Source organism: Atractosteus spatula, chromosome 14, assembly GCF_055471065.1.
Source record: "Atractosteus spatula isolate fAtrSpa1 chromosome 14, fAtrSpa1.hap1, whole genome shotgun sequence".
Classification (NCBI taxonomy): Eukaryota; Metazoa; Chordata; class Actinopteri; order Semionotiformes; family Lepisosteidae; genus Atractosteus; species Atractosteus spatula.
The window spans coordinates 1,828,781-1,854,384 of NC_142719.1; positions in this window are offsets into that span (position 1 = coordinate 1,828,781).

Here is a 25,604-nt window from a genome sequence, read left to right on the forward strand (position 1 = left end):
TGGGTCCAGCTTTCCTGCTTTTCCTATTTCTCCCTAGCAAAGAGCTGAACTTCCTGTTCTTTGATAATTAGAGGAGCTAAATGGAGATCTCAGTGTGTCCTAGCTGCTGCAGAAGGGAAGAGGGAAACGACAAGGGCAATGAGGTACTAGAATTGTAAGCAGCCATCAGGCTGCATGAAGGACAACTTTCCCAAAGGCTGATGACAATGTGTTCATGGGTAGGATTAGACCCTTACGATCCTAACATTTACTATATTATCCCAAGAAGTACAGACATGACATAGACCCAGGGTAAGGGCATGAAGGAATAATAATCCAGCAATCTTAAACCACAATGTCGGATTGAAAAGACTTACTGTATATAATGTTCATCGTTTTCAATTCAAAGCCTCGAAGGAGACCCAGAGACGAGGTCACCATGAACAGTTACACTAGGGCTTGGGGCAGACAGAATAATTAAAGAGCTTTCAGTTGCCATGCCAACCAGACCTGTTTCACAATTGCATTACAGGATGTCTAAGAAATGTACAATTCTAAAACTTTTGCTTAAGTGCTTTTTTGTTTAGTTTGGATAATCCCAATAGTATCAAACATTGCTATTAACTCTGCTCTCAAAATCTAGGTGAGCTTCAAGTGGCATATCAGTAATAGAAAAGGAGCTGTGGTTAGTGAATAGGTGGAAAGAATTAGGTACTTTCTTCATTAGATTGTTTTCCTTTTTACTTAGAACAATTACTTGCCACATGATCACTCCTTATACTTCCTTGGGGACACTTCCATGGATACTCCCCTGGAAGAAAATGGACCACCTAAAGCTTCACTTTTAAAAGGTGCCTTTTGTCTCATGCATTTCAAGGGACACAGCACCAGATGAGAAGGCCCACACAACTAAGATCTATCTAAGACAGATTGATCACGGTCACCTCTGAACACCTTCGTTTAGGGTCTCAGGGATATCTGTGGACTGCATTACTGACTCACATACTATGTTACAAATTCAAGGGAGGGCGGTTAAAATAATTTTAAATTAATATTTAAGTATTTATTTTGTAAATGGACAGTAGTCATACCGCCATTACTGCAACCATGAAATGCTTTCTAGCAGCAAAGCTAATATACAGTAGGAATCTGGTAACACAAAAAAGGAGTAGAGTACTGGGTGTTTATTTTGCTTTAGTGACATTTGCTAAGTGATTTCCAGAATGCCAAAAAGTAATAATTGAAGTAGAGTTCAGGCAGCACAGCAGGATGCCATGGTAGGGTCGAGCCAGCAAAGACTGCAGCACAGCTCATAACAGCTTAATACCTCTAAAATTGCATGACACTCCCTCAGCTAAAATTGCAAGCAAGAGATCACAGCTTTGTGCACAGCTGTGCTGCCATTGTGACAGCCCTTATCCTCCTTGATTGGATGGTGTCATATTTGTTGATATGTAAGAACATTTGATGGTTGACACTGACAGTTTCATCATCAAACCCCAACCTTGAACTTGAACTTTATTGCCATATGTAACCGGTACATGTAAATAAAGTGTAAACCGTGAGATAATTAATACAACATAATAAATTTAGATTGTGCCCTTTGCATGCTTACAGGCATGCAATTTTGTGTGCACTGTATATTCTGGCATAATGAAATAACTCCTTTGCTTGAAAACAAAAGTGCAGGTGAAGAATGAGACCTGATGCTTTTGGTTCTTTTCAGTCTAAATGTGTTTGTCTTGGCTATCATTTGCAAACGTGGATGAAACTTAACCAACCTGTTGTGGTTCCCAATAATACTGAGCCAGGTTGTGAGGAGCTCTTTCTGTCACAGAAGTGTAGGAGACCTGTGCTGCTGAAGCAGCGTGTGCCAAGACATTTTGGCTTCCATTTAGACTGATTGTTTCCATATACCTGCTTTGGCTTGTTAAAGATTCATGGGAGCTCATAAAATTAAATGGCCACAATTATGGCTGAAGCATGCTTTTCAAAACAATTAAAGACTGAATATTTATCTTTTTTTCATGGTGTCATTATCCATTAATGATCTAGCTGGCTTTTTATGGCTTAACTGTCTGGGGTTTTTGCATTCACCTGTTACAGATACTCATGCCCAGTCTTTCTGCTGAACTGTGGGCTTGGTCTCTATCTGCCCCAGGCTGTGTCTGTTCATCGGGAAGCCCATCAGAGGTCTGGGTGGATCCATGGTGCCAATGGAGGGATGATGGAGCCTTGCAGTACTCAGCTTGAAGAGAGCTGACACGCTGGCGATCTTACTGCTGTTGATGTCTAGCTTCATTTTGGGGATCTGTTGGGGGTGTGTGGGTGGGTGAAGGGATTGTTTCCACACAAAGAAAAAGCATCAGAGGCATTGGAAGGCACGCTCAGATGAGTGACAAAGAGTTGGACTAAACTGCACCCTTGTAGGTTCCATACCATTTTGGCTTAATCTGTAATAAGTTTGCTTTGTTTCCTAGAGACAACACCAGAGATCAAACAGGATATGGAAAGGTGTAAAAGAAATGTTTTTTTTTTAATTCTGAAAAAATAACAATGGACGATGCAAAAAAATATAAAGATAATTTATCAGAACATATAATTATACTAAAGGAAGACTAAAAGATACCAACCTACAGTGTTAGAGCCTTGCAATGAAAGTCCACATTCTTGGTGAGGCCCTGTTGCAGGAGTCTTTAAATGAAGAAATCCTGCTGTGTCATGCTGAGACACAAATCTAACATGACAAAGTGCCTGTTTTGCTGTTGCTGCTGGACAGACCTCACTCTTCTCTCTTCGGTCCTAAAGTGAGAAATATTTTTTACTCTTCAGTCAGAACACCCTAACCCATACACACATGCACACTCACAAAATAAACAATATTTTCCCAGCTCCCTTTTCCCAGTGGTTCTGCACTTAAGCATTTTAACACAGCATGCCAGTCTGCGTTTTTCCAAACTGCAGCTTGTGTCAGCACTCTTTAATGCTCAATGGGCCGTCTCGGTGTGCCTTTAATAGCTCCGTTCTTGCGATGTCGCTTGTAAAAATGGGACTGTAATAACAAAGGTATGTCTGCATTTTCTCTTTGTCTAATGTCTTTAGTGACCCTAGTTGCAACTGCTTTTAGAACGAAAAAAAAAATCAGTTTAAAAGCCTGTCTCAGATATGGAGACTTGCAGACACAGGCACTGCCACCCTATATTAAATGAGTTAACTTCATCACTAAACTGTCTAAAATGCCACTTGCTGAGGTAGGTAAATTTTAAATGGATGTCATTTTATTAACAAGATGCAGACACCCATGCATGCCCCCAAATAAAAGTTACTGTTTGAAAGATAATGAGTGAAAATCTTTTGCGTGTTTAGAAGAACAACAGAACACCAAAACACCAAGGTGGCTGGTTAGGGAAAAACACCACAATTTTGTAGCACCAACAGAGCAGACACATACAGTAGGCAGATCAGACAGAGACCATCCAAGCTGAGGTTTGTGTTACTTTGTGCAAATAATGAAAATGAAGTGACTGGGTTTATTAAATGGGAGACACAGAGGTACAGTGGGTCATAAAGAGACAAGCCATTGTGATACCATTCCTCTTGATGTTGTGCAAATGATGTCCTAACTGATAAGCATTAGTAAGTTGTGTGTCATTGCATTCACTGTCCAAGCCGATCAAAAATGAGAGTTGTTGCTGGATGTTGATTGCTGGTGCGACTGAGAGAGAGAGGCATGTCAAAGCCTATCTGATGCAGGACCATCTCTAGAAGCATATGAAGCTCTGCAGAAAGAGAAAATTAGACTTCAGTCCAGCTGTGAGAAAATCTATTATTTAAACATCTCAAGGCATGACATTTTAAGTAGGAAAACCAATAAAAATAGGCTAGCAGAAATGGAAAGATGAACCTGGAGCCATGCTGCACATCTTGTTAACTGAAATTCATGGAGAATTTAAATCTGAATTCATATCTTTTCAATTTAATTCTTCATAGACTCTAAGTATGGAAGAGGGAATAATACTTATTCTGAAAACTAAATCTTTGCAGTGGATGACGGCAATGTGTGTTGCGGTATAGATATGTTTTCAGCATTTCTTACAGGATTACAGTCACTTGTATTTTACTTCATGGCAAACTGTATATTTTTCTTCCTGTAAAGACAAAAAGATTATAATCCATCACAGATAAACAACAATAATTACCTTCTTACTTGCTGATGTAGTTCTGGTCTAAGATGCTTATGGTGAAGTGTTTACCTTTGCTTAAATGTTTGATTATCTTTTTAAAACATGAGTGTTGTAATTGTGTTTCAATTTTAAGACCGATCAATCAAACCCATTGTGTATTCAAAACTCTGACTTGATCAGTTTTCTCTGTATTTTGTATCTTGCTTGCTACTGTAGCATGGAACATAAAATAGCTGATGGCTCCTAAAATGATAGATTATGTTATAAAGTTGATTATTAGATAAATTCTAGTCTTGGTCAATTGATCATTTTTATAGCAAGTTGTATGGTGCAATTATTACTTAATGTTTGTGCTATTATATAATGATGTTGTTAACAGTGTAAAAATTGTCTTCTTTTGCTAATATTTTAATTATTTTATGACTATAGTTACCCCCTTGTAATCTGTTCTCATTGGATCTTAGAAGCCCAGCAAGGTTGTGACTGGTCAGAACCTACAGGACACCTCTGTGTTGCTCCTCTCAGTTGTCTTAGCAGACCAGTAGGCAGTGCTCAGTGGTCCAGGATCTCCAAACCACTAACCCACTAAATTTAACCTCACCTCACCTGTGAGGTAGGTGTTGCTGAGATATTCAATTGAGATCCTGATGGTCTAATCCCTCTGTCCCGGCTAAATTCCTCCTGGAGCTTTAACAATCTTGTCTTCCTAAAATGTCCATGAATTAATATTAATAATTGCTCTTAATATTAATGTAGGCATTTAGAGTGGCATAAGTACAACCAAAAATCCTGCTTGCTGAATGCATTAGTCACCTCAAAACTTCGGGAGTTTTTTGTGGTTTCTTACATTGCACACAGTTCTTGTATTTTAGCAGATATTGTGGCATCACTGAGACAACTAATTCATTCATATTTTAAAGACACTGGGATAGAGTTTTTATCACGATCGGTATCCCTCCTCTTAAGTTCGCTCCGACCCTTTCGTATTTTAGTTCATTACGTGCACCTGCCCCCTGTTTGTCCTTTCTTTATTTAAGGCGGGCAATCCTGGTTTGCCTGGCTCAGCATGGGAAGATGGACACCACAAGGCTTGGCTATTCCCAGGGCTCACAGGTAGCCCGAGATGAGGCCTTATTCCCCGGCGTCCTGGCCGTCTGAGTCCGGGGCTAGGAGTGCCTGGCCTCCTTACTCTGTTTTAACTCCTTGTTCCTGTTCCGGATCCTGTTCCAGATTTTAACTTTGTTTGTCTCGGATTGACTTACTTCCGGATTATACCGTCTGCGTAGGGTCCTGAACTGCTCACAAAGTCGTGTTTCCAGCTGGCCTGAATTTGTTTTGTGTTGCTCCCCAAAGGCCGAACTCCCACTGGAGAATTTGTGAGACAGCTTCTGGCAACAGGAGTAAAAGAGGAAGAGAGAGAGTAACAAATGTGCAAATGAGTTATGAATAAAACCATAAAACCTCTGCAGATTTGATATCATGTGACACCAGAAAATACACGAAACATTGCAAGGAATCAGAAAGCATCTAAAATCTGGCAAAATCAAATTGTCAGAAACATATTTATTGATTTCCCTCCTTCTGTCTTCCTTTTAAAATTACTTTTATCTTCTGTACCAGTTTTTTGCTCTTTATTAAAGGCAGGCAAAGTATCTGGGTTTGAGCTCTACTACACCCTGGGAATAAATCCTGTACTGTATCTCACTGCAAGATAAACAGAATGTACCCAGCAGCTCGCAGAGGTCAAATTCAAGAGGAGGCCTCCATTAAATCAGAGATTGTTCCTCAGCAGACAGACAATATTCCTCCCATCTGGAGAAACACCTCACTGGTGGGCTATGAGATGGTTTCTTGGTGAAATGGTGACTCCAGTGCCTGCTGTCTGGAAAAGGAACCCATCTTTTAACCCTAGACTCTTTGTATAAAATACCAGTGTAGGCAATTAACAGATGTGGATGACTAATTACCCAATTTCTCCATGATTAACAATACTTTTTACACTTTCCCAGGTGGCAGAAATAGCTAAAGCAGCATTCTAGAATGGCAGGCAGCAGATAAAGGGCTACTCTATGCACAGTATTACAAAAGAATGTTAAAAGGAATCTAATTTAATTTCATATTTCTCTGGTCATATGTTGACCAATGTGAATGTTTTTACTGTATATTTGATGCTTACCTACAGTACAAATTTCAAACATCTTATTATAACTCTTAAAATAATGTGGTTACAGTTCTAGATTTCTGGTACATATAAGTGTTTATCCCATTACCTTTCCATTTAAGAAGAAACTGAACTTATAAATTCTGTTTCGTGGCCAGACATCTCATATAATGTTATGCTCTGAAGTCAAATGGAGAGAATATTTTCAAAAGCGAACATTGCCTAAGTTGCAAATTCCATATTCTTGGTTGAAATGAACACAAATTATGTCCATCATTCTTTATCTGTCTGTTTACGAAATGCCAGATGTCATGCCAGAGCATGGTTCATATAACTAACTTCCTATTTACCTGTTTTAAAGTGGATACAGAGGTCAAGGGAGCATACATTCATTAGTGAAACATACCATCCTACTATAAAACAACAGTGACTTTAAGTGAAGATGGTGCACAAGGTTCTAAGTTCATTAATGGAAATGTATTTTACACGCAATCGAATTCTCACTTGCATATACTGTATACTAATTAGACCAAAAATGAATATTTGCATAAGAAAATTGGAACACTATGTTCTCATTAGCAAACATAATGCTTCTTGGTAATGCCTGCAAAAAGAGTTGTGCCTGGTTTTCAGCATTTTTTTTAACTTAAACTTGACTGTATTCCTATCCTATATATACAGTATTTAGTTGCAGTTGTGTTGGCCATTATGTTGAAAGGTTATGATCTAACAGAAACCTTAAGTCTGTAGCTCGGCTAAGATCACTATGTAAAAATAAATCAATGAGTCAATCAACCGATAAATATGAGTATGTAATCATAATGTCGCTACATAAACCAACAAGATCTTTCTGAATTAGCACTTGTTATTTAAAAAGTGCAGTAACATTGCATTTTTCTAGTATTTGTGTTTCATTACAATGCATGTGACATTCAATAATCTCTTGCCCCAAAAAACTTCACACATAAGTACATTTATATCTAAACTAGCTTGCTGTCATCTTAGGTTCACAGAACATATTTGTATGATCCTAAAGGATAAAGACTTTTATTAAAACTCTTGATCATAAAAAAAATAAAGGGGAATTTAGAACATAAAGATGTTCTGTAAATTTTTTTATTTTTTAAGTGTTTAAGGGAACTACTGTTGCTGTTCACTTTCGCACAGCCATAGTGGTGACTGAGCAGAGGCTTTACGACAGACATATTAACCAAATCAATAACTTCTGAATTTTTAAATAGGGACTCTCAATTTTCTAAGCTAGAGTTTACATGGCACAAGGGAACTTGTATTGCTATGACAAGGCAATGAGATGGGAAGAGCCATGTCTGTAGGTTAGGTGGAGGAATCCACTTGCTTTGTGTCACGATCGTCATCCCTCCTCTAGAGGGCACTCCTACCCTTTTGTATTTTCGTTTTTTTACGTGCACCTGCCCCCTGTTTGCCGATTACTATTTAAGTGTGGTGTTTCCATAGCTCTCGGCTCAGCACCTGGAAGACGGATGCCCAGACGCCAACCTACCAGCGGGTCCAGGAGTGACCCGATAGCATGGGCTTCAGAACGGCGTCCTGACCATCTGGGTCTGGCATCGTTATCCCTTTTAACCTCTGTGTTCCTGGTCGAGTTCCTCCTTCCCAGGGATTTTAATCGTCCTTGTCTCCCTCCCGCTTTTGGATTATACCGTCTGCATAGGGTCCTAAACAACATCTTCGGGAGTCAGAACCGGCTCCTGTCACACTTTGTCTCAGTGAAGACAAGAGGAGAGCAGAGAGCTGGGTGTGGCATTGTGCAGACAGACTATTGGCGGACAGGACGGGCAAGGCAGGGAAAGGACCTCAAGGCTCGGTGCAGCTGGTGCAGAGCAGGGTATCCTCGTGACCAGGCAGGACTGCAGAACCGGGCTGCTTGCACAGTGCCGCAGGTCTTGAGTTTTGCTAAACAGGAGTCGTGAATACAGGGTAATGGGGGGATCCCACTGGTAGGGCTGTTCTTACTCGGGATCAAGCAGATGGGCTGATTGAGGCAGAAAACGACTTGTTCAGACAGGCTGGTTGTGCTGAAAGCACTTCCCTAACGTGTTTGGAAGCTCATTGACTGTGTGCAACATAGACAGATCAGGATTTAAATATCCTGGAGCTGTCGTTATGGTTGGGACTTGGACAAAACTGCAGTTAAATATAGTAGAAACACAAAAAGACAAAGTTACATTAAGTTGTCAGACTTGGGCAGTTTTCAAATGAAAAGGAATTCAATTTGTCTGTGGTGCAACACATCTGAAATATAAACCTTTGATTTTAATCTGTTTAAAGGTACTTTTGATGCTATTTAGTATTGTAAACCATCCACAAGGGGGACCTTTAAACCTGTTGTAATGACCCCTGCTATTGCTGCAGTAATGGGGAAGAGCTGGCAAAACATTAGACAAAGGTCTAGAACACACCTGGAGGATCCCTGGCTGTCAGGATGTGTACCTACAGTGGGTGTTGATGTGATTACAGTGAGCAGATGCTTTAGGCTAGAGATAGCAGTCAGAAACCCAATATCTATGGAATGTCAAAAGATTTGAGCATAGGCACAATAAATGGGATTGTCTTGTGTAGTATTTTATGAATCCTCAATGCCATCTGACAGTCACGCATTGATCTCATTACACGCCTTCCCAAAATAGACACAGTCTATTCAAGGAGTCCACAGTGATTTATCACTGGCATGGCTTGCACTGGCAACTATTAGTGTCTGGCAAAACCTCTAAGTAACACCTGAAACACAGAGTAGACCCATGTTTCCTTTTCCAGAATACTGTACGTCTAATAAAAAAAATAATGCAGATGGTAAAGACATTAAATAACTGATACTGTGCTCACCTTGGAGAGGCTCACCTTGTTAGAGTACTACTGTACTGTATATGCACTAGTGTGAGTTGTGTGCCACAGGATTGCCGAGTCAATAATTATTGCTGGGACTTGTGGAAGAAGTGCTAACAATGGCATCTGTCAATTCGAGAGGCTGGGGACAGAAAATGCAATTGTTTTCCCACAGCTTGGCCTGTTGGAGCACTTCCTGCTGATATGTAAGTCCGGAGCCTGCAGAAAATAACTCAGTAGTATCGGCGACCAGGTTCATTCGTCATTTGATTAAGGAATCGATTAAACGATTGGTTGATCAGCTGATTACATCATTCACTCATGTTCATTCATGTGTTAATCATATTTTTTGTTTCTGTGCCTGTCTTCGAACTCCATGAGTGTATCTTACTACACTTATCTTTCAGGATGGACGTGCAAGTTTGTCTCATAAGAGACTGAAAAACATCCCTGGTTGCTTTATTTTTTTTAATCTAAAAAGTATCAAGGGAAATTTACTTGAAATACATGCTACTAGGATGGTTTCCCAGCATTTCCATGGCAACATAAGCTTCACAGAGCACCTTCTAGGTGGACAAAACATCTGGTACAATTAGCTATCTCGTGGTTATTTCCCGGTCATACATAGTATTACGTCATGGACTTTCAAAGGTTTGTTTTGAGCAGGGCTAAAGTGGCGATTATTGTCAATTAACTGTGAGTTCAACAGGCCAAGGAATATCCGAAATCTTCAATGTCCGTGCAGAAACCACTGCAGTGGTCAGATATAAGAACATTCAGGCAGGTTTCTTGTTTCTGGAAAATAGAAAGAAGGAAAGGCAAGGTGTAAGAGAGAGGTGATTCAAGCACTTGCGAGCTGACTACAGATATATGTGAAAACTGATTTCTTTTTACTGGCAGATCACATCAGCTCAGTTGTCTCTCAGGCACGATTTGGCTGGGGTCAGTGCCATGGATTTCCCAGTACCCAGATCAGCAAGACCTTAACAGCAACGCCTTACAGTGGCAGAACAGGAAATTTACATTGTCAAGGGAAGTCAAGCTATAGAAAAGCTGCTGTAAATTCCAGAACAATGCTTTTGTTTTGGAGGCATGAATGCTGTCATGTTCATCTTTGAGGCATGCCCTTCACTTTGGTCAGAATCTGGAAAGCACTATGTCTGATTTACACCCTGACTATGCAAAAAAAACAACAACATATGGTTAAAACATCTGCCAACACGTGAAAAAGAACTGTTAATTTCTTTCTTTACTTCGGATTGAAGTCATCAGGGACAGAGCAGTGTGGTAAATTCTGTGGAAGAATTGTCTCCGTGATGGATTTTCCAGGTGTCAATGAGCAAGTGGCGGCACTCTGGAATATCCAAGAGGAGATTTCCCCGTGGTCAACATGTTATTGGAGAGATAAGCCAAGCCAGTAAACAGCTTCTGAATTATTAAACAGGGACTGAGAATTATTTATCCAAGAATACACATGGGAAAAGGCAGATCATTATACACTGAAATAATATATTTCACTAATATTCTTATGGTTATGACTTGGACAAGAAAGCGGATAATTAGAAAAGTGAAAGGCAAAATGTTTGCCTTACATTGTGAGAATGTCAGACTTGGGCAGCTCTTAGAGCCATAGGAGTTCCTCCTGTCAATGGTGCCATATATCTGAAAGATAAGCTTTTGTTTTGAAATGCAAGAGTCCAGCACCATCGCTGAAGCATGACTAGAGAGCTGCCCTGCATTTCATTTTCTTCTTCCCTCTGGACCACCTTGGTGTCAAGGTCCTGAAGAGCTGGCAGGCTTGCGTCTGCATCCTGTTTCATGCGCCACTGGGGCAGCCAGTATGGGCGGCACAGCAGACCCTTCTCTACAAGCTGAAGACCCACAGAGTGAGCCAGCGAAAGATGGACAGGACCCCTTTTGCAACTTCCCAGCCTCCTTTTGCTTGCATATCAGACACGGATACCTGATCCCAACTCCAAGCTGGACCAAACCGACTCGACTGGCAAATTTATGAAAGAGCTTGGGGAAACCAGGAAGCCAGATGGATTAGGAGGGAACATGTGCAGCTCTATCTAGCCTTGAGAAGTGCAGCACAGGCCACAGTGATGATGTACAACCTGCATTAATCTTGACCACCTGCATAACCAGCACTGGTCCTCATCACACCACCCTGCTGTGCACCCCGACTCACTTGGATTCCACACTTTCAACTTAACGTGCCCCTCACCTATTATTTAAACCCATAACTCTATGATTTCTGCAGAAACATACTGTACAAGAATGTTGAGTATTTAAACAGCTTTAGAAATATGTATAAATCTGATGCCCCAAAGCTAAAACATAGAAAAAGCAATGCACACATAATGTAAAGGAGCTCAAAGACATATTGGACTGCAACTCTGGGTTGAGAATATAAAAAGACTGCAAACAGAAATGCCCTGGACTGAAGATTTCCGGAAGGATCCTAAGTCAAATGCATCAACAATGTGCTAGTTCCAGACACACACACGTAAAAAAAGATCTATTGTCTCTTCTAATGCTCTAATTAACTCCCAACTGTGTTACTTTATCTTTCTTAATGCATTCATATTTAATGTTCATGGTTTTTCAAGAGGATGATCTAGTCTGTTGAGAGAAAGGCATTCTATATTGTTTAAGATCTGCTGATAATACAATTTGAAAAGCATGTGCAGTTTTTTAAACACACCATTAAGAGGCCAGGTCCTCTATGAGGCATTCCAATCAAAGGGTGACACATTTCCATTGTACATGTTTGTCCTCAATCAGGTGTCACGCCCTCTGCAGCCAGAGGGCGCTCCTTCTCTGTCCTGTCCCTAGTTTTCGGTCTGCTGTCCTTCCTGTCCCTCTCTTTCCCTTGGGCTATATATTTCCGGGTCTTGCACTCTGTCCTCTCTCAGCATTGACGTTCGGATGTCCTGAGACCCGCCTAGCACCAGGGCGCCCCACGTCCGCTCCCTGAGGGCATAGGTTTCTATACGGCATTCCTGAACTCTTTGCACTAATGAGCCCGGGCCTTTTTCCCGTCTCGCCGCTACGCATATGGGTCTTTTTCCGCTCTCCTGCTCCCCACAGTTAGTCCCTTTGGACGTCCGTGACATCAGGTTACTGTGTAAAACTGATTAATTCCTGAAAATGGTTTAAATTACTGTTGTTGCTACAGCTAACATTGGCCACACTAGTGTCTATTTTAATTTTTTCTTCCCTCACACACAGAAACCTAAATGACACAATCTATAATGTTGTTTGCTTCGTTGATGTAACGACCTTCACCTTATTGATGAAATTGTCCACCCATCTAAATAAAGTACACATTAGAGAGGTTTATTTAGTTCCACAGTGATCAATTTGATATTTAAGGTGCAGTAAGTGGCGTTTAAAAATCGTTTATCCTATGTGCACTTTCCCCCCTCCTGCCTCAGAGCATAGAGAGACACTCTAAATACACTGGCTTCCTCATCCGGGCCCCAGTCTGTTTTACCTGCCCCACTGTGGCACAGTCTGGACTGCAGCTGACGTTTGCTTGCCACTGAGCTTTTGAAAACAAGATGAGAGGTTTTCCAAGGAGAGATGAGGGGTGTGTAGTGTGACATATCCTGACTATTGAACAGAGGAAGGGGGTTTATGTCGAGCTGTCAGGGGGTGTAAGAGGCCGAAAATCTCGGGATTCTGCTGTGTGGACTGAGAGGCTTGGTGGCAGGGACATTGTTTTTCAACTGGCTGGTCAAACACGACGGGGTGCAGCACCAGGGACCCATTGAAGCGCCTACCCAATACATAGACCATGAAGTAGATAGGACACTTCTTGGGTTCAGGCACTTTTGCCGCTTTCATTTTCTTTCGCTCAGAGGACTGACATTTTTCTGTGCAGGTATTGCTGCTTTTTGCGATCAGTGCCAGAGGAGAAGAAATTTCACAAGAAGCACTTTCGTATTCCTGCCTAGGCGAGCGTGAAGTGGACAGTCTCTTAGAAACTCAGATGAACGAAACAGGGTGACATTTTACAGACCGATTGAACGAAGAACCAGATAAAAACTGTTCCTCTCCGTGATCCTCTTGACAGTGCCACCGAACCCTCTCTGTAAAGCAACTGCAAGTCTAACAATTTTAGTCTCAGGTCCTGCATGTCTCATGTGTGGGTGAGGAATTTTTCTGACTTTGATAGCTGAAAATCCAAACTCTGATTTCACCTCCTCAGCCCCACAGGGAGTCCTCTGCCTTCTAGCTGAAACTCTGCACGGATGATGTCACCTGCAACCTGCATTCCAGAGGAGGTGCTCCTGAGCTGCTGTTCTACAGGACAAGTGGGTGAAGGCTTTCGTGCAACAACAGCTGCACACTTTGTGAAACTGCTCTAGCACTTCAAGTAGGAGTCTTGGGTAATAGCAGAACAGGTACAGTATTTCAGAGTGATCTTCCCTTTCGCTTATCCTACCTGATGTAGAGTGTAGATACTTGTGTGTGGGAATGACTTAAAACTGAATTGTGCCAGAGACTTTCCTTGGTGAAAAAACAAAGGAAACAGGGAGTACTTTAAGGAACACATTACTCGTGCTAGTATCAAAATTGAAAAATGTCACGATCGTAAACCCCTCCTCTTAAGAATGCTCCAGCCCTTCCCTGTTTCCTACTCATCTCCAGCACCTGCCTCCGGTTCCAGCCCCCCGTGTTATATAAACCAGACGTTCCTGCCTATCGGGGCTCAGCTTTGGAAGATGGACCCCCGGAAGCCCGCCTACCCGCGAGTCCAGGAGCGACTCGACAGCATCGGCTTCACAACAGCTTCCTGACCTTCTGGGTCTGGGATCAAGGAGCGTCTGGTCCCGTCACCCGCATTTTATTCCCCCGACCCTCCGCCGGATCCCGCTCCGGCTTTTAACTCTGTTTGTCTGTCAGGATGGATCACCCAGTCTTGGACGTTTGCTACACTCCTGGATTCGCCTCGGACTCCCTCGGACTGTTTGCCTGGGCCACACCTCCCCCGAACACCAGCGCACCATGGACACGCCCCCCAGTTTTCCTTCCAGCCCCCAGCATGCCTCTTTCCCTGTGTATTCCTCACTCCCCTCCGGATCGTGTTGTCTGCATAGGGCCCTGAAAGAACGCTTTGTGACAAAAAACACTTTAGGGAGTTCAAACACCCAAGTGCATACTGTACTGCTCAATAGTTTTAACATCCAGTATTAACAAAATAATACTAGCGCCGTTGTTATATAACAGCAATAGAAAATCACAGCATTTACATTGTCAGGCTAGTTAGGATAATGCCCACTATTAAGATATGTTTCTAAGCAACAAACATTCAGAACCTTGTGAATATATATTTCAAACATTATACAGTGAATATTTAACATGCTACAACTAAAATAGTATACTATTTATTAATAAATAAAATAAATAATTTGTTAAAACCCTTTGAGACCTACATAAATCCATCCTTCCTTTCTAACTGCTTTCTTCAGCTGAGATTGAATTTCTTCTAATTCAGGGTCACAGGGGAGTCAGAGCCTATCCCAGCAAGCAACAGGCACCAGTCCATTGTAGGGTGCACACAGACATTAACAAAAAGGCCAATTTCCCCAGAAGCGTATTCACCAACCAGTATATTTTTGGACTGTGGGAGGAAACCAGAGCACATGGAGGAAACCCATGCAAATTCTACACAGAGAGCACTCGAGGTTCAGAATTGAACCCAGGGCCCTAGCACTATGAGGCAGTAATGCTTACCAGTGCATCACTGTGCCGCCCACCCATATAAATGCAAAATATGATATGATAAGTATAAGCATTAAACAATATCTGCAGAAACAAATTTGATTCCCAAATGTCCACAGCCATTTTGTTTCATTCTGCACTTAGGCTACTAGGTGAACACATATTAATTACTGTAAATAATCTGTGTTTTTTTCTACAGACGCAATCCTGAGCTGGAATTACATCATTCTTGTACCCCATTGTAGAAACAGCAAGTTTGGGGTGCTTCTGATTGGGAAGGGATCAGAAGAATATGACTTTCTTGAGGATAAAATATGTACTGCGACTTTTCTTATTTCATCTCATTTCAGTGTATGATAAAGGAAGGGATTTAGCTGGTAACAGCTGGCAGAATAAATGGACAGTAATGTCTATTGAAACCTGTTGCTAGCAATCTAATTTTTGTGAGGTCTCTGAGGGAAAAAAGGAGATTTATGAGCCTGGCTAAACTAGAACATTTTGAATTATTATGTGGCAGAAAGACATTTTTCAATCTTCTGTTCCCAACATAATACGGCGATCTGAAATGCCCTGAGTTGGAGTCTTTGAGATACTCTAAGTTGCAGACATCCAGAGAGATGCTAAAGAACAGAGCCACAGTTTAAAGGCTTGTACGGTGTCCATCACAGCCACTAAAGCTGATTAATTTTTCAGTGAGAGGCACTGTCAAGTCACAGCTGAAGAAGACCATGTTGTGACATATAACCCCCTTGAAAAAGAAGTTCTCAGAATGTGTGAAGACTCTAATGATGTATTGTGACATTAAACAACAAAAAAGAAACCGAATGTTGGTGTTACTCTAAGTAAGAAATCTAAACGATTTTCTGCAAATTGTCAATTCATTTGCTGATATTAAACTCTGTCGATCTATGGAGGCTACAAAAAATCACTACAAAAGAACATGCAGAAATTGCTGAACTGTATACATTATACAAATGATTGTATTATTTCTAGTCTGCTTCATACAGATCGATTTGCTTCTTCAATCTATTGATTAGTGATTTTCATATTCCAGGTAGTATAAGGTAAACTAATCATGCCCAGCTTTGCCTTTCACATCTTCAAGGTGAACCAAATGGTAGGACAGGTCTGAAAAACTCCAATTTGTTAACCATTGTCCATGTTGGGATAAATCTCCTCAATGTGTCCTGCACACTTCTCCAGTGAAACCCAGGAGGTCAGTGCCCTTATTTGTGATGAATTGAGCAAGCCAAGATCAGAGTACTAGCGGATGCCACACATTTGGACTCGGCGGTTTGTCTGTCTCAATAAAGAGAAAACATGATTTAATATCCTCTTCGACCTGACTGTGCTTGCATTTGATCTGCTGAAAACACCTGCATTGCTGGCAGCCGCCAGACAGTGCTGATTGCAAAGAGAAGACAGGTGAGAAAAAGGGAGCAATGAGGGATTTTGTATCTACACAGTGTTCATACAAAACCTTTTCTGTCTTCTAACCAGCAGCAGAAATATCTTCTTCTGTTAAAGCAGTCTTAGTGCCTTGTAGATTGTTATAAATTTAACAGAAAATTTAGAGCATCCAAATCTTGTGGTTATTATAATACAATAGAAGTAGAAGATTAGTGCTAGATTAGGACCCATTTTTAAGGCGGGTGTTTAAACCAGTTCGTAGAAAAGGTAGGATCACAGGACAATCAGGACAAACTTAGATTTTGTTGGATACTGGCTAAGAAAACTCTCTAAGATGCATTTAATATTGGATGCGTACTGCTGTGTTGACACTGTCTGGGGTATTCAGTCATTCTCTAAATTGCTTTCTGAAAAACTGAGACTCTTTATGTGCCTTGCATAAGGTTTTTGTATTTTAAAACTTTAATTGAAACGGTGGAGCAGGGGATTGCTTTATTGGTAACTAAGAAACATAAATCAGCCTTCAAACCTTATCTATTACAGTGCGGATCCATCTGTATTAAACCTGCATATAGCTCATTGATTCAGAGAGATTAAGAAGAAACACCATTGTATCAAATTTAAGTAGGTCAAGGATGCAGGGAGGCACATTCTGATTTGGGCTGCACCTCTATTGGCCACTAGGTGGAGCAATGGATCTACTACAAAACCCCAGTGTGAAACAGCTTGCCTCTTCCAATGTCTTACATGGACAGCTGTTCCCTAATACTCTTTGACATGATTAATACGCTAAACAATCCAACAGCATGCCCGTTTTTGAGTTTTGTCAGCAATACAGGTGCAGTTATGTTTAGACTTGGTTTGCCCATGCTTGCCAGCAATGCCAGAACCCCAGAATGGTTAATAAATGCATACATATGATTTTTTATATTTTTCCAACAAGTGTGTCATATTGTTTTGCAGACCGTTTGGCTATGACTAATCAGCCACTTCACAGACTCACGGAAATACATACTGCCCAGGGTCTTCCTCTCCCTGAGTCCCAGAAGCAGGAGGAGGTGGGTGCTGTCAGGCACTAGAGAACCGAGGTGCAGACAGACACTCATCCTTCAGCTCAGAGGGCTGTGTGTCACACTGCGTCTGGCTCTTCCCCGAGCTGAAGGGGTCCAAGGCTGAATCCCAGTGCCTTCATCTGTGTGAGGTATCCAAGTGCACAAGAAAACAGCAGGCACATTCCCAAAAAATCTTACCCTCTGGACTCCAATGAGTGTGTCTGAACTGCTTCTCATTTCTGTGATCAGGGCACAGTGTTATACCCTATCTTGCTCAGACATGAACTTGCTGAAAGAAAAGCCAAAGTAAAACTCCTTTTATAAGTGATATTGATTCCTGTATTTATGTTGCAACAGATACAGTATAAAGATACAAATCAATGAGACCTCGTTGCCTGGGGAAGGGTCAGAAGGAATTCTCGTAATAGTAACAGTAATATCCCATGGAAATCAATTGTGGACAAAATAAGAACCATAGTGATAGGTCTATCTCTGCAGCTAATTATTTTAAATATGTAGACATATGACAGACAACTGAACACCAACCTAACCATTCCTTTGTCTTTCTGACAACCCCATTAATAAAAATGCAAAGTCAAAACTAGTGACCCTGACAGGAGTTCATCAGTCATTGCAGAGAACGAAGATACCTGGAGGATTTTAAAAGGGCATCAGGTGAGATGTAAAAGCAAAACACACTTATAAATAATCTTTGGCAGTGGTAGTGATTAATCATGAGCTTTATAAGACAAAACTATGTGTTGTGGAACAACGGACAAATAACGGACTATACACTATAAAGAAGAGATCAGGTCAGGACCTTGGTGATATTGCATTTAAGAGCACCAATCCTGACAAACCCAGTTTTCAGAACCTCATGCTGTGACTGATTGCTGCTTGAGGTTAACTCAGAAGACAAGAGAATCTCTCTGTGTGATTTTAACTTTCACCTGAGACAAGACAGAGCAGCAGACGTACGCAATCAGTACCCTGCTTCTGAAATAATTTAATTCATTAAAACAATTAATTAGTCCTGACTCTGAAGAGCCCCAGACCTATAAGTCTTATAGGTCATGACCATTTCACAACATGCGAAAGCAGAACTCTCCTAAGAGGCTTTTAATTCCACTACATGTATATTAAGTCAAGCCATGAACAGCTCGGTTGTATTAGAGATCAGCAGTGTGGCACAGCTTTAACTCGAGTAGTGAGACAATAAGAAACAACAATAAGAGTGAACAATCCTTCTTCGTTGCTTGTGTTCATTTTCTGTATGCAAAGATTCTTGAGGCAGTTCTGCTTTTGAACCATTATGTTTGGAGATAAGATTAATCTATGTTAACATATTAAACTCCTGTTTGGTAAAAGCTCCCTAACTTTGAATGTTCCTCATAAGAAGTAATACAGGCAAATTGGGAACACTTTAAGGCATCACTTAGGCAGACCTTGTTCGTGGGAAATATATGCTTTTTTGATTTTTGTTCCAAATCATCCCTACTTAATTTAGTAAGATTAAAGAAATCGCCAGATTACATGTTTAATTGCTCACAATTAAGTTATTCATTAATTATGGCATTTGAGATTCAGGATTTATCGATCATTCCGATCTATAAAACCTGCCTTAAACACTCGAACTAGAACATCCTACAGTGTAACTGCCACTTGGTAGGAGGAGTGAATAAGATTTTCAGCAAACTTATCACTGCTTGCTTCACATCCCTGGTGCCAATATTTGTCTGCAAGTGTGTTTAATAATTATTTTGTAAAATACAATATCCCATTAACACTACAGTACAGATTATACCTTAGTTAAAGATCATTCTACTTTTTGCACTATGGGATTACAGGTGGACTTTAACTCATTATCAAGGACAGAGCTGGGCTCACAGCCACAATTTATGCTTTCTAAGGCAGATCCCATGCTTTGCTGAAGTAAGCCCTCATGTCATAAGAGCTAATGCTGTTAGGTTGCTTTGTGTAATGGATAAATAAGCGTGAATTAATAACATTTAAATTAACTTTAATTAAGTCAAAGGCAGTTAATAACCAGACCATCAGAACTGGCGCACAGTTTGTTGTCTCAAATAATATTTAATTATCATTCTTTTATTTATTTATTAGTTACTGTTGAATGCTCTGGGGATTTTAATATCCTCAAATTAACCTTCACTGAGATGAGGACAACACAAGTCCTCTAAGCTCCCATGTAATTGACTCTTCATGTAATAAAAGTTTATGACTGTTAAACTAAACAACAAGTAATCTGTCTTTTTAGTAACTATTAATAGGGTTGTTGTATTATAAAACACTAATTGCCTATTGAAGAGCACCTAATTAGCACTGTTGCCATTGCTATTTTAAACAGACATTTCCTGCTGTATGAAAGCTATTAATCCATGTTGCTCTTGTCTGTCTTATTTTGAAGAAGTACAGATTACATGTGTTTGAACCAGAAGCAGCATAAATGTAATTATACTGGTGTTAAAAGAGCATGCTACAGGCTACAGTCAAGAAGTGTATGTTCATCCCTTCTTAAAAGTTATTAAAACAATTTAGTAGCTCAGTGAAATAAAAGAAAATTGACCAGCTGTTTCTTGAAGGAGCCCAGGGTTTGGATGTCCACAACTCTGTGTAAAGAATTGGTTCCTATTCTCACTCCTAAATGATTTAGCTGTTATCTGTCCATTGGTCGGAACTGTACAGAATACCCTTGTTCTACTATGGAATAGGGCTGCTTGATGGAAGGTCAGGGTGAGAACCTGAGACCAAAAACAAGGGAAACATGGGACAGCCACACAAGTTCACTCACTAAACATGCACACAAACCCTTGTCTTTCCCCAGGGAGTCCAGGGAGTTTACAATGTCCCTGATAATTCCCAACTATCCCAGATACATTCCAATCTATCCCATCAAGATGTATACATTTACATTAGACTCGTCACATGTAGTTATGCATACATTTAGTTAGCTCACGTGTTTCTAATAAAAACTTTTTTTTTTTCTCACCGGCAAAGTGGTTCCTCCCGCAACCTGTAGGACCCAAACCATGGTAACAGAGGCTGGCTTAGCAGTGCCTGTCCCAGCATGCGTAGTGTGATATGTGTGAAGATACCATTATATGGGGGTCGTGTTGTCATGAAAATAATTATGTACATAGAAGGATTAAAGGCTATGTACTTTTGTCAATAATAAGTTAATTGTTTAATTGTGTATTTAGCAGAATTCTGATAATTATTTTGTATCATTTCTTTTTGCTTTGTCATGGAACCTTCTAGGAGGAGTTTTTTACCTTTAAAAATACCTTAATTTGTATTTTTGTTGTGTGTAGACTTTGGGAACACAGCTCCTCATACTAAACACCTTTGCACTTCTGTGCAATTGTGGCTGTGCCATCAATATTGCTGCATCCCATCTGCGCCTCTAAGCTATTGAAGGACAAGACTGTGATAAAAATGTATTATAAGAAGCTGAACGTGAAACAAGATTAGCCCGTCATTCTTAAACATAAGTAGAGACCCCATGCGCATAATATAAACTTATTAATATAAATATAATGGAATGTTAAGCTTTAACACAGCTAGGTGTAGGAATGAATTTGTATTTTTTTTTAAAAAGTACTTTTTCTTTTTTGTTCTGTCCAGCACAACGTCTGTGGTTGAAGTGTGATTGTCGTTGACTTTCCTCATTAGGCTTGATGAAGTCTTGAACACACCCACTGAGAGGGCCACCCCTAAAGCTGCACAGAGCAGGACTGGACTGGAGTGAGAGATGTTTAAAATTCAGGGGGAAAGGCTGCAGTTTGAAAACCATGCCGAGGCTTGTGTTATTGGTTTCAGCTGACTAATCTCACAAGTCAGCAGCTCCATCGGCAGTGTATATTCAGCAACTTCAATTTTTTATTTTTCTCTTTTCAGTGTGTAAGAATATCCTTCATATAAAAAAGCCTGATCCCATGTAAAACCAAGGAGAGACACTGAAATGCTCTGTGTATCCATGCAGGATTTTTAAAGGGATTGTTGTCATTTATTTTTCTAATGTAATAAAGCTTGTGAATAGTTTTGAAGAACGGATCTGCTCCCTTTAGGCTTCCAGGCTACTCTGAATGCTAATCAATTGGTGTTCTCTGATCTATGAGCTGTAAGAGGTATCATTTATAATTCAATATTTTTCAACTCCCATTTCCTGCAGAAGACATGAAGAGGGAGAGACAGAGGAGAGAGAACTTTTGTCAGTAAATAATTTGTGAGACCTGGGTACAATGACATCAAGCTGAAAATGAAAAGCTGTCCTTCCACTCACAACCTTATACTATACTGATATAGTACCAACAATAATACTGTTAATGATTGATTGCTTCTAGACTAAAGAGGAAAGGTTTGCTTTTTTAAGGAAGAAAACCAAATGGTGACAAAAGTAAGGAAGACACTCATGCGTTATGATCAATCTGCACGCTAGATGAGAAAAGGCAATGCACCTGTAGACCGTCTACAGCATGGTCTACAGGTGCACTATTACAGTAGCATTTCTTCATGCTACAGTGTGGTCAACGGGGACAAATATGGCATATGAACTTCACTGTCTGTAGGATATCAGCAGTAGCATAGAGCTTGAAAGTCCGTTATCCCTTATGGCATGAAGAGCTCAAAACCGCAAGCCAGCTGAATCTCATCCTTGTAGTTTGTTCATTCTGATGCAGCTGGTGCACTTTCTGTGACCCGAAGCTGGCTGGCCAGACATGAAAGTAACCCATCTGTCTCATGATGAATACAGTTCACTCTTACCTTCGTTCTTCCTTTCTTCGGGAAATCATTACAGGCTGCCTTGACAACTCGGGGACTGAAGCTGAAGAAAACTTTTCTTGCTGCGGGGTTGGCAGGTTTGGTTTCAGAAATACAGTCTTCCGCTTGCAGTCTGCTTGTTCCAGGACTTTCATAGCACTTGTTCATCTGTAATAGTCACGCAACACAAATGTATTACCTCCTGACCTTTGGCCCTACAAGAATTACAACATACTGTACTGCATTATCAATACTGTGCTCCTAAATACATTGTGATTTCTTTGTACTATAGTTTTTTTTGTTCTAGATGTACAAAAAAAACATCCTTTTAATGATTAGGGTATTCCTGTTAAAACTCACTAGATATTAGCATAATACAGTACTGTACAGTATATATGATTTACTTTCTCAGAACCATGCTTTCCATATTATTCTCACAGTCTAGCTCCAAAAGAAAACCTTAAATGAGCCCTAGCTGATGCATTTATCTTTCTCATTTTTACAGATATGGATAGGCAAACCCAGGATGCTTGAAAGGACAAATGTGCCAGAATCAGAAAAAGAAATGTTATAGTACTGACCTTGAAGAACAGCTCCCATGTGATCAGTGTATTGGCTATAATGATGCTGTAGGCGGAAGACATGTACTGTATGGTACTGTCAGTATTCTTCTCTGTAGATGTCTTCCTACCCACAGCTCTGAAGGGTAATCCATGGTGGCCGTACAGTAAATACACTTTACACACCCAATGAAACATATTTTCATTTAATTCCTTAAGTCTAAGATAAAGAAAGATATATGTATTATTTTTCATTTATTTCAGAATTTCAAAAAATTAAAAAAAATAACAAAACACTCCTCTACAGATGCAGACCGAAACCTCTGGGGATTAACTCATTATTTGCAAATTCAAACATTTTGCAATAAAATATTCCTAGGGACCAATTAACACATCCCTGTTGCATTCTGGAGAATATCAAGCCATCTGCAAAATGCTAGGCAAGACTACAAATAAAATCAGGTTTCAATATTATTCAGGACTGTTACTTCTTACTTGTCAGTTATTTTATCGGAGATATCTTGCTGGGCAGAGTTCACTTCACCTTGAGAATCCTGATGACTGACAGAGGTGTGATCTGTTCTCTCAGTCAGTGACACTAGACATGACTGACACCCCTGCCCTGGCTGTGTTCTTGGGCACTTCAACTCTGTGGCAGAAATGGCGTCTCTGCAGCTTCCAGGAGGCCAGAACTCACCTCTTTGGCACAGTCGAAGAGCCCCAGAGCGGCCCTTGCCATACCTGCCCATGGCAGGCAGATTTAATATCTCATCAAGCATTTGGATGTGATTAATTCAGGCTTAATCGTTTGCACGTCTTGCCAGTGAATCAGGAGCTCTGCGGAAGTTTGCTTCTAAAGCTGAATTCCCAGATACGCATCAAAGGAAGGAATTGATGTTTGAAATCTCATTAGAGCTAGGGCCATTCTCTTGCAGACATAAAACAGAGAACCCATTTCTTTGGGCAAACAAACATTTAGCCATGCACAGAGTATCTCTAAACGTGTCACATATTTCCTCTGGTGAAGGGCGGATCCTCCTTTCTGAGCTCCAATGGGGTATAGATTTCACAGCAGCACTATGACTACATCACCGGAAAACTGAACCAAATGACCCCAATGTCACAACAACATGGCCATTATCCAGGTGGTCTACATACAGTATTTCTCTGCATGGCAATGACCTCAAATGTCTGAAATTTCAACCTACTTTTTGTTGCCAAGCTATAAATCTAATACTTGAGGGCAGGTCAATAGCATGGAGCAAGAAGCTTCTGCCTTTATTTTACCTGTTGGCTGACCAATTGGAGGTTTGATTTAATCGGGATCTTGTTGAGATGTGTCATTGGGACCGCCAAGTTTTAGTTTTCTGCATATGTCACCCTTTTTTTCGTAAACTCCAGTTTGGAGTTCATTATTTTCTAAAGCTCATACCAGGCTCACCACAGGCTTTAATCAGCTTTAAGTCAGCTTTAAATAATCAACAGTGTAATTATCTCAGTACAGAGTAGCCATTTAGCAAATTCCCTCATGCTAATAATAATACAATAATAATCCTTTATTTAACCAGATAAGTCAGTTGAGAACAGATTCTCATTTACAGTGATGACCTGGCCAAGAGGCGCAAAAACTCTCGTAGAACAGAAGGCAGAAGTGGTGAAAAAAAAGAAAAGAGCGATTGAGACAATGTAAATGACATAACAGGACGAAACTTAACAGAACGTGACAGTGTTAATAAGTGCAGGTGTCAGCCAGAAAAAATTTAATCACACAACTGAAGACACCATCAGATATGAAGGACAGTTTCAGCTCGTTCTGCAGATTGTTCCAATCACTGTATAATGAGGTGAGAGGTGGCACCTTAAGCAAGACACTATCTTGGCTCAAAACACAGACCCAGTGGTGTTGTCCTGAGACATGATGACAACATAGCAATTGAAAAGAGCAGCAGGACAGGACACAGCTGGGCTGATTCCATCTAAGTTAACTTGGACTGAATAGAACTCTGTGCAGCTGTTAGGATAGGCTCTCCAGAGAATTAGCCTATCCTAATCTTATAAGTCCAGCTGGGAAGAAAGGGAATCAATGTATAGATTCCAACTATACCGAGCTGAATCGGACTGGCTACCAGACCTGTAGGACTCACTAAGCTGTAAAACAGTTTGAAGAAGATATACGTAGCAAATGCTGTACTAATGAGTGCCACAGGTCCTGGACAGGTGAATTGCGCGATAGTCCCTCTGCCAAGCCTAATGATGGTGAGGAACAGGGGTGGCTTGCTGGATAGGGGCTGGTGGAAGGATTACCAGCCTACAGGATGGAGGCATCTGTCAAGGGAGCAGCATGTCATCTCACCACAGCGAGAGGAGCAAGAATCTAGGAGTCTAGATAGCATAGAGGGAATCATCCGAATGCACTGTACTTATCATAATAGCTACAGACCGAGGGGCGGTCAGAGTGAAGGAGTGAAGAAGCAGAAACAGCAAACTGGCTGCTGCCACTAAGTCACATGCCAGTGGCTGATATAGAGAAATGCGTGGTGGGACACATCTGGTGTAAGGCATGGATGATGAGTTACCCATTGAGTGACATACCAGCTTATTTGAGACATTTCTGAAAAAGGAACAGCAACATAATCAGCTGAAAAATCAATCCTTTCACTTATCAGCGTGACCTGTTCTAAGGATTCTGCTTAACCTGTGAATTCTGTAGGGTATCATTACTATTTTGATATCAAACCTTGATTTTTGCCTGCATAAAAAGTAGATTAATTTAACTAATTATCACCTCATCTGAAAACACATGTCCTTTATTATCTTGCTGTTACACACACAGTGTGCATCTTTACTTCTAGTTTCTAACTGAAAATTATTTTTTGCTGTC